The sequence below is a fragment of the Anarrhichthys ocellatus genome, unplaced genomic scaffold (genome assembly GCF_004355925.1).
Source record: "Anarrhichthys ocellatus isolate YVR2014 unplaced genomic scaffold, GSC_Weel_1.0 scaffold35, whole genome shotgun sequence".
Taxonomy (NCBI): Eukaryota; Metazoa; Chordata; class Actinopteri; order Perciformes; family Anarhichadidae; genus Anarrhichthys; species Anarrhichthys ocellatus.
The window spans coordinates 2924884-2939099 of record NW_022280065.1 but is presented as its reverse complement, the minus strand read 5'-3'; the positions used below and the strand labels follow the sequence as shown (position 1 = coordinate 2939099).

Sequence of the window (14216 nt, the reverse complement as noted above, 5' to 3'; positions counted from 1 at the left end):
CCCCCCCCCCCCCCCCCCCCCCCCCCCCCCCCCCCCCCCCCCCCCCCTCCTCACCCCCACTATTATTGTCTGAGCCACCAAAGTGTTTTTTCCCACGCTTTATTTTCACCGTCCTGTTTGCAGCCAGGCAGGAGGAGGAGGTGGGGGTGGAAGAGTGGAGGGGTGGGGGGTAAGAACTGATGGGGTCGCCATGGAAACCCCACATTGGCATGCCCCTGATTGGACTGTGTGGTGGCTAATTATTCAGTGCATATGCTTAAAAAAAACAATAAAGTAGGACGTATTGAAATGCAGAGCCAAGCATCGCATGGTGTGTGATTAACATATGAGCCCAGCGCTGCTTTTGATGAAAGACGCCTCAGTTTCATCGCTCCATGTAGAACTTAACTGCAATGTGTAATTTCATGTGCATGTTAAATACATTAGGGCATATCTTTAAAATTTCAACTGTAATCCTTTTTTTCATATCATTTACTATTTGTGTTGTAATATGTGAGCTTTTTTTTTTTTTTTTTTTTTATAATTTTCTGTTAAAAAAATCTACTTAAACTAGTTAATTTACTAGTTAATTTATAATTTACATAATATGCCAATTTACATGAGAGGATCAATGCAAACTCTTACATTGAGGCTGCCAAAGAAACAAAAAAACAAGAGCAGCATGCTAATGGCAGGCCTCTGAGCACTGGCATGACAGACAAATTATGTGTGCGTTTGCTTGTGTGTGTGTGTGTGTCAGAGGCAGTAGGGATGGAGGGTCTGCTGTGTGAAAGAAACCCGTGGGGTAGGGGTTTGTATATATGTGTGGTGGGTGGGGGGCTACGTTAACAATGGCAGGCATTGTTTACCAATCTCCCTCGTCCATTAATCAGGACGATCCGGCTCTAATTGGCGTTTTGGTTAAGCTGGTCTCCAGACCCCCTTTCCCTCCGCTGGCCTAAATAATGGCGTTACGCCACAAGTGCCGCCACACATTGGGGAGGACAATGTGCCGCTTGTCTGAGGGCCCGGGATAGGATCCCCACCCTCTCCTCTTCTCCTCCTTTCTTAGTGCCCCCTGCACCCCCCCAAGATAAACCTCACACAGAAACACAAAGAAGGCCTCTCACTATTGAGATCTCACTGTCGCAGTCTCCCTCTCCTCATCTGTCTGCCCCCCTCTCCTCCATCCAGTCTTTCTCAGTCATTCACCCGCGACACTTTTTCCTCTCTGAACCGATAGGTCGGTCCCTCGTTTCTGCCGGTCGTCGTGAGAGGAGCAAGTTCAACGGTCAAGTCGAAAAAAATACGTCGTAGGCTGAGATACTCACTTCTTATCCCCTGCTTAAAGGTTGGCTAAAATGCCGCTGTAGTATAAAAAAAATCCCTAGTTCCTAATTAACATAATTTAAATAATAATAAGGACTGTATGCTTCTCTCAAAGTTTAAACATTTCTCAGATTTGTAAAACCCTTTCATAACAAAGGCACAAAGGCCAGAGCGGTTGGCATGATGGGTTTTCATCCAACAGCATCAAAAAAAGAAGTAACTTATATTAATTTTGGTTATTAAATTAGAGTACTTTCCAGTTAAATCCCAAAAGACATTTATCTCATCTCTTGAAACGGATGACTGTGAAACCCGTTATGTACCAACATCAAAAGTGCATAACCATGAAGCTGAAAAACAGGCTAGGAAATGACCTGTTGGATACACATGGTTTTCATTCAACAACTACAAAATGGGGAAAGGAAAGGTAACGATACGTGTCTTTAACATTGTTAAAATTCAAATAAAATCTCAAAGTTTTGATGTTCCTTCGGTTCAGAAATGAGTGACAGTTAATGCTGCTATGTCAAATAAGCCACATGTCCAAAATATTATTCTACAAGCCAAATATGAAGTCTCGTGCACGTGTGAGAAAACTGTGTGATAATGAGCAGAGATTTATGAAGACTGCCATGTTGCTAATTACGGCTCCTTGTGGATGTCAGAGAGCATGTAGGTGTTTTTTTTCTTCCACATCACCAAACAAAGCTGTCTGCAGCGTAAATAATATGTGAATGCTCCACATGCAGAAATAATGCCAGTAGAAATGATAACTCTTTGCAATCAAAAGAATAATCTACTGTCTTGGAAACAGAGCAGTCCAAAGAGTTTTCAGAGCGTCTTGGAAATCCACAAAATGGTCGATCGTCAGCGTCTGCAGCTTTACAACGGGCACAACGAAAGCGACGCAGGAACCGCAGCCTGCCCTTAAAAATGCCAGTTTGCCGATGCTCAAAAGCCACTGGCTCTACGGTTTCCTCCTATCTCATCCTTTCCCGCATGTCTCTTGGGGCGATCTCCACAATTAACACACTGGCAGTAATTAACACTGTCTTGAGGCAACCAATGGCGCGGAAAGGATCGGGGCCAACACGAAGTGGGGGAAGGTGCAGAGCTGGCTATCCACGTTCTGCTTTTTTCAGCTGCCATTTTGTGCCAGTCTTAACACCTAAGATGGTGGCAGGACTGTGACTTGCTGTGTGGGAGAGGAGGACAAACTGGCAAGGGAGGGGTCGGAGAAGAGGAGGATTATGGGATTGAAGAGGGAGTCTCTTATTTTTCATTCTTCTAGTCGGTACATTGCTGAACGATTACCAAGACAGGAGAGAGAGGCGGAGAGACAGAAAGAGGCATGATCGTCAGATTGGTGCCCTACATGCACCACACATAGAGTAGGAATTCTACCACATGGACACACACACATACACAAACACACACACACACACACACACGTCAGAGAGGAAGAACAAAGTGTGTATACAGAGTTGGGGCGAACAAACAACGCCCTGTGATGGTCTGTTTGTGTAAAAAATGTGTAATTTACATGCACTTAATATACGCCGCACACATACGAACACACACGTGTGCCCATGCATGAACAGACACACGCACACACACACACACAAACAACCAACAGAGCCGTTCTCATGGTATGGTCTGCCCCTGAGCATGCAAATGACATTCATTATGCAAATGCTTACAAATCAGAACCAACCATCTGAGAATCCAAGCTGGGAAAAAAAACGAAAAGAATAAAATCAAATGAATGAGGGGGGAAAGCAGAGAGAAGAAGCATGTTTGGACGAGGGAAAGTACAGTGTCAAAAAGCGCATGTGAGCATGTGGTCAACAGAAATATAGCTTATAACTTGTTTTTTGTCCACCAAAAAAGGTTTTAAGACATAATAAAACCAGATGAATCTTAAATATAACTTAGCTGCAGCCATAAGCAGTGTCTAAAGAGCTTAATATGCAGGATTTGGAAGTTTTAAGATCAATTCAGTACATAAAAACATACTAGCCCATTATTTTCGAAAGATTTGTAGCTTCTAGATAATATACTCGACAGAATTAGGTGCAACATGGGAGATAAGATGACACACGCATACGACCCATCTTCCTCAGTGACTTCTTGTGCCCCACTGATGTCATACTTGTTTGAGACAAAGCCCATTGAGTTCTTTTAGCAGCAAAAGCAGAAAATCAAACTGCAGAAGAGCATCAATTGGAGAGATGCTCCAAATGATGGCAAAGCTAATTGCCTCTCGAGGTGTTCTTTATTTTTTTTTCACCTCACTACCACTGCTTCTGTCCGACATGCTCTCTAAAACCACAGAAGAGCGGCATTCATGTTATCACCCTTTTATGAATAATCCAAATCCTGAAACTCGAAAATAGAGTTGTTTGTGTATTTTTTAATGTGTATAAAGAGGCTGATGGGGCTACAGCTCCATGTTTCAACCATGTGTAATGCCTCATCCAACGACTACAGCAACAACAACAACAACAAAATTTCCCTCACAAAGAAAAGGATTCAAGCATGAAAACATGAAAACACGCATATTTTAGCCAATTATCTGGCATTGCTAAAAAGGCAAAATAAAGGCTAATTAGAAACAGATTGAGGCCAAATTCTTACCCAAACAAAGTGAAATTAGACAAAGAGATTCCTGAGTGTGTGTGCGCGTGTGTATTCGTGTTTGTGTGTGCTGGAGAGGGAGACGGGGAGGAAAGGAGAAAAAGAGAGGCCTAAATGACATACAGGAAGGTGTCGATTTATAGGATCTTAGAATCAAATGGGTTTTTTTTTAAAGAAAATGTATCTCAAAATGATATCCAAGTGTTTTGAATTTCTAAACTCTCTTCTTCTCCTTGAAATAACTGTATCTCATGCTAAATAATTGCTTAATTCTTAACTTATTTGTACTTGCAGTGATAACAAATCAACGTGTCCTCACAGGAGACCTAATTTGATTTGATTTGTGATCAGTTAGATCTCTAAACATTTTTTTTTTTTTTTAACTGATACAGGGTGAGGGCATGTTACACAGTTTACCTCTCTACAGATGGGTTGGATAAGAAGGTGGCAGGAATGTTTGTCAGTCCCACTGTCAGTTCTAATGCTTTTAGTATGAAACACTGTTTAAAAAGTCTAACTTGGCTACACAGTTTGTTTTAATCTGGTACACCGAGCAGATTAAAACCTTGAGAACGAACTTGGAAAATAAGGCTGGTCCTTCATGAACGTCAGCTGTTTCGGTAAAAGTCAGCGGTGCTTGAATTTGGCCCTTAAAGTCACACTGAAATGCAAAATAGATCAAGCTAATAACAAATGTGTGCGCCTGCTCCCATCGAAAGATACATTGCAGAAAACAACAAAACAATCTGGTCATTTTGCGTCCAAAATTTTACTTTTGTCTCCTGGAAAAACAGAGAATCTTTAGTGGTGTACTTTTTATACATGTTCTTCTCTCCATAAATGTAATTAACGGTTTCCTATTCTGTCCAAACATCTCGCTTCAGGAGGAAAGGGATTAAATTAATAATGAATTAATGAAGTACAATGCTATGAAAGTCAATTGCACTGTGACTTTAAACTGGTCATGCAGGGCTGAAGCTTTGATCTTATAAGAACATATACTGTAGGGCTCAGTTAAGTGCATATGTTTGGTACGGTCAAAAATGTTTCCGTCCCCGTCGACGCCAATTGATGGACAGAGTGTGATAGTTGTTTGAAAAGAGCCGGCATGAGGAAACATTCACACACTACCATCTTGTCACACAGCAGCACAAGCTATAACCCACCACTACAGTATGACCGTGGTTTGTTCAACAACCAACTAAAAGTTTTTGTAGTTACAATTCAAAAATGTATTATTTGTGTTGCCTAGTGCACACTGGATCCTCTATGAGACACCCAATGCCCATCCCCTCCCTCTAAAAATACCCCTAATGTAACACAGCATCATACCTTCACGTCATCGTTTGGCAGCGTCCATTGTCCGGGCTCATTCCTGGGTCTTCTTGGGCTTTTCATTGAGTTTTCTTCCACCGTGCAGGCGTGTAATGGGATTCTTGTTACTTTCGGTTATCTAGCTTTATGAAAAATGTACATCACTCATACAGCTAGATAACCAAAGATAACAGACAACCCCTCAGGCCTGCAAACACAGCTCTCTGCCAGCAGCCCAGACACACTCGCACCACCTCCAACACACCTGTAAGAACAAACAATGACAGGGAAAAATGCTTAAAGGGCTAATTCACCAAAACAAAGCTACTTTACTCATATTTGCACATATTTCAGAAGTAGAAATAATGACAATCATAAATCTGGAGTGTTAATGCAGATGATTTATTACATGGTGTTAAGAACGCCTCAGTGAAATGAGATGAAAAACAAGCATGACTAAAGATTCACAAGGGATACTGCTGGGAAAACACATTTTCCAAGCTATTAAGTGTCTTTTATATGACTGAAATGTGAATGAGCTCTTATAGGAATTCAAAACAACACATTATAGCCGACTATCCAGTGAACTAAAGAAAACAACAATAAAGGTCTTTATGAGGGGCATCAGAAGCTCGGGATGAAATAGCACTCAGTGGAATAATTTACACAAATCGCACTGTGAAGAAAATATTACAGTATGGCAGAATGAAAGAGGAAATCCCTTGGAAATTGAACACATGAACTCATTTTAGTAGAGGTAGCCACTCTACCACTATAAAGGTATTCAGTCAGTATTATTTTAACTGTACAGGCAGATAGACCCTTAACATTCATGTTCTTTTATATCTTTAAACACTGTGATTAGATTACATGTATATTTGTGGGAATTGTTGTGCATGCGTTTATTCATATTAAATAAATGTACATTATAAAGTAATGTTTAAACTCCTTACATATAGATATTTTTTTATATTTGGACATAATTTCCATAATTCATAATTATCTGCTTAAATGCTCAAATATTTAGACACCTATAGCCAAATACATAATTGTGTGTGTGTGTGTGTGTGTGTGTGTGTGTGTGTGTGTGTGTGTGTGTCTAAAATATTCCCCTAAACCGCTTTTTTATTTAATGGCTTTTTGCGTGAGAGGGGAGTGACGTCACTGGCATCGCTGGCTTTCAATTAATGCAGCGAGGTGTGATGCCCAATTAACACACACACACGCCATTATGGAGAAGGTGTTCTTTCGTGTAGCATCGCGAAAATAGGCCACTGCCACGAACGCACACAGAGCGTCTCTAAAAACGCAGATAACGATATTATACACATCATTTCATGCTTCAGTCCTGCATTTTATTTTTTACAACTGCTTTCTGAAAGAGCTCATAGAGGGATGAATTATACAGAGCAAGCTTTGGATTTTTGCCAGAAAAAAAGGAAACATCCATTAGTGGAGATTACGTTGCTGTTTTACGTCTGCAGGCCGTGACACACACATTTTAACACGATCGAGCTCACGACTTCAACGTTCACAATCACTCCTACTGATGGCTTGAACTCCACAGCATTTGTATTCTCCTTTAGTGATACTTGTATTAACAATTCCACATATAGCCTTTGCATATTGTTAGATTTGTGATTAACAGTCTTTATTTTCCTAATGTGATCTGGTGATCTGGGTGGCGAGCTGCAGCATGTTGCCCCTACAGGGAGACATATAGTTGTGTTGAATATAATTATCCGGCTACAGAAAAGTCGATTTGTGTGTGTGCGTGTATTAAGTTTTTGAAAAACTAAAATTAGACTTTCTTTTTCGAATTGATTGGAATTAGATGTCTGAAGCTGTTACATATTTATTATCAATGGTCGTTTTTTACAAGACCATATTTATTTCGCTGTCCCTCTAAATGCAATAAATTATGGTAATAGCTAAGATTATTATTGCAACTGTGTATTTATTTGTATTGTCTATTTGTGTGTCAAGATCTCAGATCTCTGTGAGGTGCAATTTTAACTTCCCTGAATTAAAGCAAATACTAAATACTGAGCACATGCTGACTGTAAATGAACGACTCAAATGAGACGAAATACTCATTTAAAACTGATTTCTTTCTTATCTATATCTGATGCATTTTCTGCATGCAGCTACCAGTACAAGAGTAAGCTTGGTGTGGAGAAACTAAAAACATAGCCCACTATAACGCATATAGAAAGGGAACAAGGCATTAGTTCGGTCCAAACTGACTTCTGAACCGCTGAACTGTAATTTCTTTATAGGTTTCGTTTAAGGTACCTAGGCAGTGTAGTGGGAAAACAAATATACTTTAATAGATTGTCAGGAGCATAAAAGCCTTCTGTAAATGATGGAAAATCTGAGCGGAAAAGTCGCTTCCAAAAAAAGGATCCCGAAAGGATTTTAAAATGATTTCCAGGAGTAATCAATTAGTTCCATACAGTGTGCTGCTGCTGCTGCAGCGTGGTCACTTGGTTTTTCGTGTGTGTGAGAGAGAGAGAGAGAGAGACAGAGAGAGTGTGTGAGAGAGAGTGAGAGAGGGAGAAAGATGTTGTAGTCTGGATTTTCCTAATTTTCTTGCATTGAGAGCTCACATGCCAGGTCGTCAGTCTACAAGCGAAGGATTTAGTGGTGATAGTAAATCCATGAATCCATGACAAATAAAAAGTGGGATCATTTATATTCACCTGGAAGTTGGAGGAAACCCTCATCTTCACTTCTGGTGCTTTTGCGTGTCATTTTCTAGTGGGGGAAAAAAAGAAAGAATGACTTGAGGATATAAGAAAGAAAGTCCAGTAGAATCTCGAAGGCATCCTTAAAATGAGTGCTGAATAACATTCCATCTCGCTCTCTCTCCTTCTCTTGAAAATCCCAGGAAAACACCCTACGTGGGATATCTGCCTATAGGTCACAGAAAGCCCCAAACTAGTCCAGTTTATGTTGCTCAGCAGGGTCGCTTTGCACCTGCAGCTTCTCTGACTCTGCAGCAGAATGAGGCTCCAGAGATGCTGCATGCATACAGCGGCCCCTTTTCAAATTTCAACATGTTATAGACCTGTGTTTCACAGCAGTGTCAGGTTTGCTCAGATATGTGCCGTCTGACCTGTGAGAATAACGCGCGAGGTCAAAGAACACTGGGTCGTACATGTTTTACCTGGATTCATCTGTCCTGTTGTATGCAGAGTTATGGTTACTGCTCATGATAAAGCCCCGATTCATGTCTTCATTTTTGGGGAGCATCCGACTAATTTGGCCTTTGCGTCATCCGGCCTGGGCCAAGCACAAGCGAGTTATGCTGTTCAGTGATGAGGCAGAATACAATAAATCCCTTGCACGTGCAAAATCTGTTCCTTTTCAAGCAAATGATCTATCACTTTAACAATAGAAAAAGTCCAACAATATAGTAGTATTTCTCCGGGGCTTCTCAGCTACAGTTTGGCGCAATACATCCCCCACAGATATATAAAGTACAATAGAAATGTGATCTAATAATTGTAGGAATAAAACCTGTACACGCAGTTGAGGGAGGTCTGTCTATCCACTCACACAGATTAAGTAGGCTTTACGTAAGAGCTCTCCTATGCTGGCAACGTAGCCTGCTGTGTAATCTCAAGCTACAGGAAGCCGCACACTGCTGAGTTCATGTACAATAATCATCTTTTGCTTTTTTACATGCTTTCCCGCCTGCTTAGCCTTTTCAGCGCGTAAGCTGTTGACAGCAAACAGGCCAAACACAACCCTGTGCTGGGAAAGGTTGCACCGCCCGGGGCCACACTGATACCGCCACATGCCGGTGTTATAGACCCATGCAACATCTGTCAAATTACACTTATCTGCAATGTGATGATTTATAGCAAAAGCGACAGTGTTTACCATCCAACACGAACTAATGGTAATAACAACAGAGCTTTTGGCTGATCTGGTATCAAAGACACTAAACCTATGTTGCAACTTAAAGTTGAAGAAGAAAAAAAGAACTCTCATTAGTATGGTATTTTCTTGGAGTCATCTCTTAAGGGTCTTATCAAAGTGTAGGTTAAATGGGCAGAAGGATGGGAGAGAGGGGGAAATGCAGATCATCATTCTTGGTACAATATTAACATTAATATAGTAAAGATAACTGGGACCTAATCAAAAGGCCTTGTGAGAGACAGCAGCTCCCCCGTGACTGTATACGGCAACTAAAGTCACTGCTGAAATTAACGAACTGCTTCACACTCGCATGCTGAGATTTCAGCAAACCGCCTTGGACATATACTGTGGTATCTAGTGCCAAACAAAACTGTGTGCAGCCACAAGTGAAAGTACACGTCTGCTGCCATCAGATGATGTTCAGCCTTTATCTCGGATGCTGCTGCTGCACACCGTTTCTACAGACCATAAACTGGTCTGAGAACAGTACAAGCATCTCTGGGAGAAATCCATTAGAAGCATCTGTTCGGCCTGTAGATGCTCACTTATTTCACAACCGGGTTACACACATAATACAGTGTGTTGCAGCCTAAAGACGCGCATGATCTCTCCATGTAAATCCTCTCCTGCAGGTGTAAACTCACACTCGTATGACTCAAAACCACTCATAATACAAAACACTGTTCTTACTGTTTCTTCCTCAGGTGCAGAAAGGTGGGTTGCACTGGGCTTGGATGAGCTCCTGGTAACCAGCGGTCCCTCCGGACTGGGAGCCAAATGAGCGCGTTCGTGAGCGACGTATTGAGCTTTGTGGCGACGGCTCATCGTGACGTCCCGCCGGCTCCGTCCATTTTTTAAAATCTAACGGGTCTTCTTGTTTCTTTCCGCGCATATCGTCACACGGCTGTCCTCCACATCCACAGCCCCCGTCCTCCCCTCACCGAACAGGGGAGTTGGGGCTGTCCGATGGCTACATCTCCACCACCGTTGATTCCAAATGGTTTAACATCTCATTTGTCCTCAATCATATACGCCGTCCAAGGCCCACCCCCTTGTGAGTCAGTGAAGTAACACTGTTCCCACCCTCTGAGATTGTTGTATTATGCAAGGCGGCCGATGTAATTATAATAGAGACCTATGGCAGCGTCTCTCACGCCCCCCAACAGACGCATGCAGAAGTGCATGGTGGCGCCATCATTCATTCATCCACCAAACCTCACTCTAATTCCTATAGGGGGTTTCAGACAGTGTATGTGCGGATGTGCATGACTTTATAATGCTATAGTAATATCCCTATATATCTGATACAGACATACAGCGAGTTGTTTACATGTCAGTAAATCATATCATATCATTTTCGCAGCCTTTTTGGTAGTGCTCTCCATTAAAGTGGTCATATTGTGCACGTATCAGTATCACGAACATCATGGGCCAACTTTGGGGTTATTTATAATGGATGTATAAGTCTACAATTTCTGCTGTCATATTGTATCCTTGTAGCACCTTTTTAAATTGTAATCTATAGGTTTACTTATTTAATAATGAACAAAATGCAGACTTCACATTACAGGAGAACATCTCATTTTCCGACGGTTCAATGTGATAAGTCGTGTCTTTGTATTTGGCTTCTCACCCACAATTGACATGTATCTCAAAGATGTTGCTTGAAGCTTGTAGAGACTGACTTGACAGACAGACTTGAGAGGCGCTCCGGCTTAGTTAATTATCATGATAATCACAACAGAAATCTTTTGAATCAATGAAAGACGAATCCTCTCAAACGTTATTGTATAAGGTCTTAGTCTTGTTTATGTGCATAGCCTAGACGGTGCTCATCATTTGCATTTAATAAAGTTAACTCAGTCATGTTGATCTGTCTAGACTCCATGTGTGGAATTGCCTTCACACACAGGCCGCAAAGTCGCATCTCTTTCCATCCACAATGCATAAGAATGTTCATATGCTGCAAATAGTGTTGGCTAACTTTTGGTAATGCATAATAACAATAATAATAAACTCTTTCTAAATGGCTTTATCAATTGTTAATAAAACATTAACAAACGCTTTAGGGATCAGTTGTAAAAAACAACAACAACATTGATAAGTTTGTGAAGAATGACTATTTGGGCCATATGACCACTTACCTGCAATATTGTAGAAACTTTGGACCGAAATACATTCATTAACAACTCATTACGTATTCACCAACAGACATTTCTGACAGCTTTATTTGTTTATTTTATTTATTTATTTTTTACATTATTGGGGATTTGTTTTACAACCTGACAGCCCAAAATGTGTCAGAAAAATCTAGCAACTACTCTCTCCTTTCACACTTTCTATGGCTTTAGCTGTCAATAACACAAATGAGAAACCCCATGTCTGTCAGATTTCAGGGCTGGCAGAGCTGAGAGATGCTCAGTAACCCGGGGAGAGCTTATTACGACTGGCAGAATTAACGTCCAGTGTCGCCGTTTTCTCTCTACTGTACGCGTGGGAACCCGATCCAGACACGTTTACTGGGCTGTGATGAAATTACTCAGGTTCATTATCAACAGAGAGCCTCCACCGACGCGCTCTCTGAGGGGCCACAGCTCACATTTGTGTCAACACAATTGAGTTCGCTAGGTATATACCTATATAGTTCAGTAGTGATCGATTATAAGGAGTTGAACTGCTGCCTGATGCTATACAGCCACTTCAAAAAATCCCCAAAATGATCAGGCTACTTTTAAAATAGGTTACCAGTGGGTAGGCCGAAGGAAGCTATCAGGACATGTGTATATATTATAAATAAAAGCAGGCCTACTCTTTAAAAAAAGGATCCATTTGAGTGTCATGTTGAATTATTATTTCTCAATGTTTAGGCAGCATTGTTGGTTGTGATGGAGATAGGTTTAACTAGCCTACTTTATATTGCTGGGTAGTTTAATAACAATTCATCATATATTTAATGTGTAAATCATAAGTAAAGCCTACAATATTGACCTCTGAGATAAGTTAATAGGCCTGAAGAAGCATACAGTGACTCAAGTCAAGTAAAATAATTAGCTCAGTTTGTATTGATGGGGAGCTCTCTTTCATCGTAAGCCCAAAAAGTGACTTCTATTATGATACAATAAAAGCAAAAGTAAAGTGGTCGATAAAACGAGTTATGCTGCCATGGTAATGACAGTAGAATCCGACTTACTTCGATAGAACTGTGTCTGAGAGAGAACTATTTTTTCCACTTTACTTGGCTCGTTCACAGTCCTAAAAAACAACAGCTTGTTGCCCTGTAACTTATTGTAACGCGTTACACTGGCCGTGAGAAGCAGACAGTCTTTTGGCTGGTGGGCCACAGTCTGTCCCAGATCCTCCGACAGCAGTAAACCACCCTCCGACATCCCTCCATTGTTTTACTACCAGCCCAGACACCAGGCAGGCTTCACGCAGGCGGCGTGCATCGCGACAAAACCAGCTTTTACGCACGAGCAACATGTTAGTACAGCTAATACAAAAACCTCACCTGTAACTGGAAATATGAGATGTGATTCTTTTGCCTGACCACAAAGATTCAGTGTGTATTTATGCCTATATGCATGCAGGGAATCTGCCCCCCCCCTTCCTCCCGCACGTCCCGCCAATATTCAAATTGGATCCTCTGATTTGAATGGGAGCTTAATGAGACATGGTGGTGTATAATAAATGAAAGTGGGGGTACTTCATGCGAATTAAGTTATGCTGCACAATTAGCTTATCTATTTCAGAAATGTTGCAAGAAGTAAGAGGTTTTCATATTAAACCACTTTTAAAAAAAAAAAGCCAAATAGTAGCATTTAATGGTTCCTTTCATCCCAGCCTAATGTAAAGAACAGTAAATATAGGCTATGTAGAAGTGTAGTTATATTTGCTGATAAAATATTTACTGGTGGATATATATTATCTGACAGCTGAAGCTCCTCAGAGGAATGCAGTCAACTAGGTCTAGAAGGACCACCAGCAAACTCTCCTTCACTTTCTGGGATCTGAGGACTCCTTGTTCTCAGATATGTTTACATAATGTTCCTCCATGGACAGTTTAAGTGGATGCAGATCACACTCTTTGCTAGAAACCAGAGAGTGTCCACTCGAATTTGTAGTTAAATCAGGAGGTAAAATCTGGCAAACTGAAGTTTATTTTATCTATGGCATTCAAATTAATTTAGGGTTCTAGTTCTGTTACTGATTCTTCAAAAGGGTCTATTACAGTCTCTCATTTTTCATCCTGGTAACATGATGAACAGGGGTTTTCTCTCTGATTTCCTGATTTAGGGAAGAGTGATGATTTTGCTTCTCCCCTGACATTCCCTGACGGAAGAGCAAAATGAGATTTGTCCTTTCTGCTTTATGGACGTGTGACTGAACAGTCACCAGCTTCAGTTAAACATCTTGAACAAAGCTTAAACATGCGCACCTCCTCCTTGTTACTGCTCACACGAGGCCATATGCAGTGTATTCTCATGTATTGTTGTTTATTTGTTATTGTTTATTAAAGATCCTAGTTTTAAAAAAAGGAAAGACATGCAGTTATCAGCCAGTCCTCTTGGAGTCCACATATAACACACAGAACAATAATTACATAGAAGATATAAAACAATTAAATAAAGTTACAAACAAAATAATTCCCTGATGAGAGTAAGGGTTTTGCTGAAGTGTGGAAGTATGCTTTCAGAGGCAGAAACTCTTATTGTTTATCAGCATGCGCCCATGAACACTTTCCTGAGTGAATTGGGAAACTTTTGTGACCAATATAGGCATTTCTGTTTTTTAAAAAGGGAATATTGCTATAAGGCTTTAGTTGACCGAATAGATATTGTGCCTTATATGCGTGCATAATGTTATAAAGTGAAAGTAGAGCACAAAATCAATTCACTCTGCTGTCAACCATAACCTGCAGTGCATTAGAATGATGGGATAACTGACAGAACAGACCGAGAATAGTCAGCCACTTTCGATATCTTCGATATCTCTAAGATAGACAGATAGATAGAGACAGATAGACAGGCAGA

At 40.9% G+C, this 14216-nt stretch overlaps 1 long non-coding RNA gene across 1 annotated transcript in view; it reads right to left on the bottom strand.

The window, feature by feature from the left end:
* Positions 1-10183, bottom strand: part of LOC116393910 (uncharacterized) — a 12813-nt gene extending 2630 nt beyond the window's left edge. The window contains exons 1-3 of the long non-coding RNA XR_004213411.1: positions 9877-10183; positions 7962-8016; positions 5278-5524 (exon numbers count right to left, since the gene is read on the bottom strand). This is a non-coding gene — a long non-coding RNA (uncharacterized LOC116393910). The remainder of the gene's footprint in view (positions 1-5277; positions 5525-7961; positions 8017-9876) is intronic.
* Positions 10184-14216: the final 4033 nt, after the last annotated feature.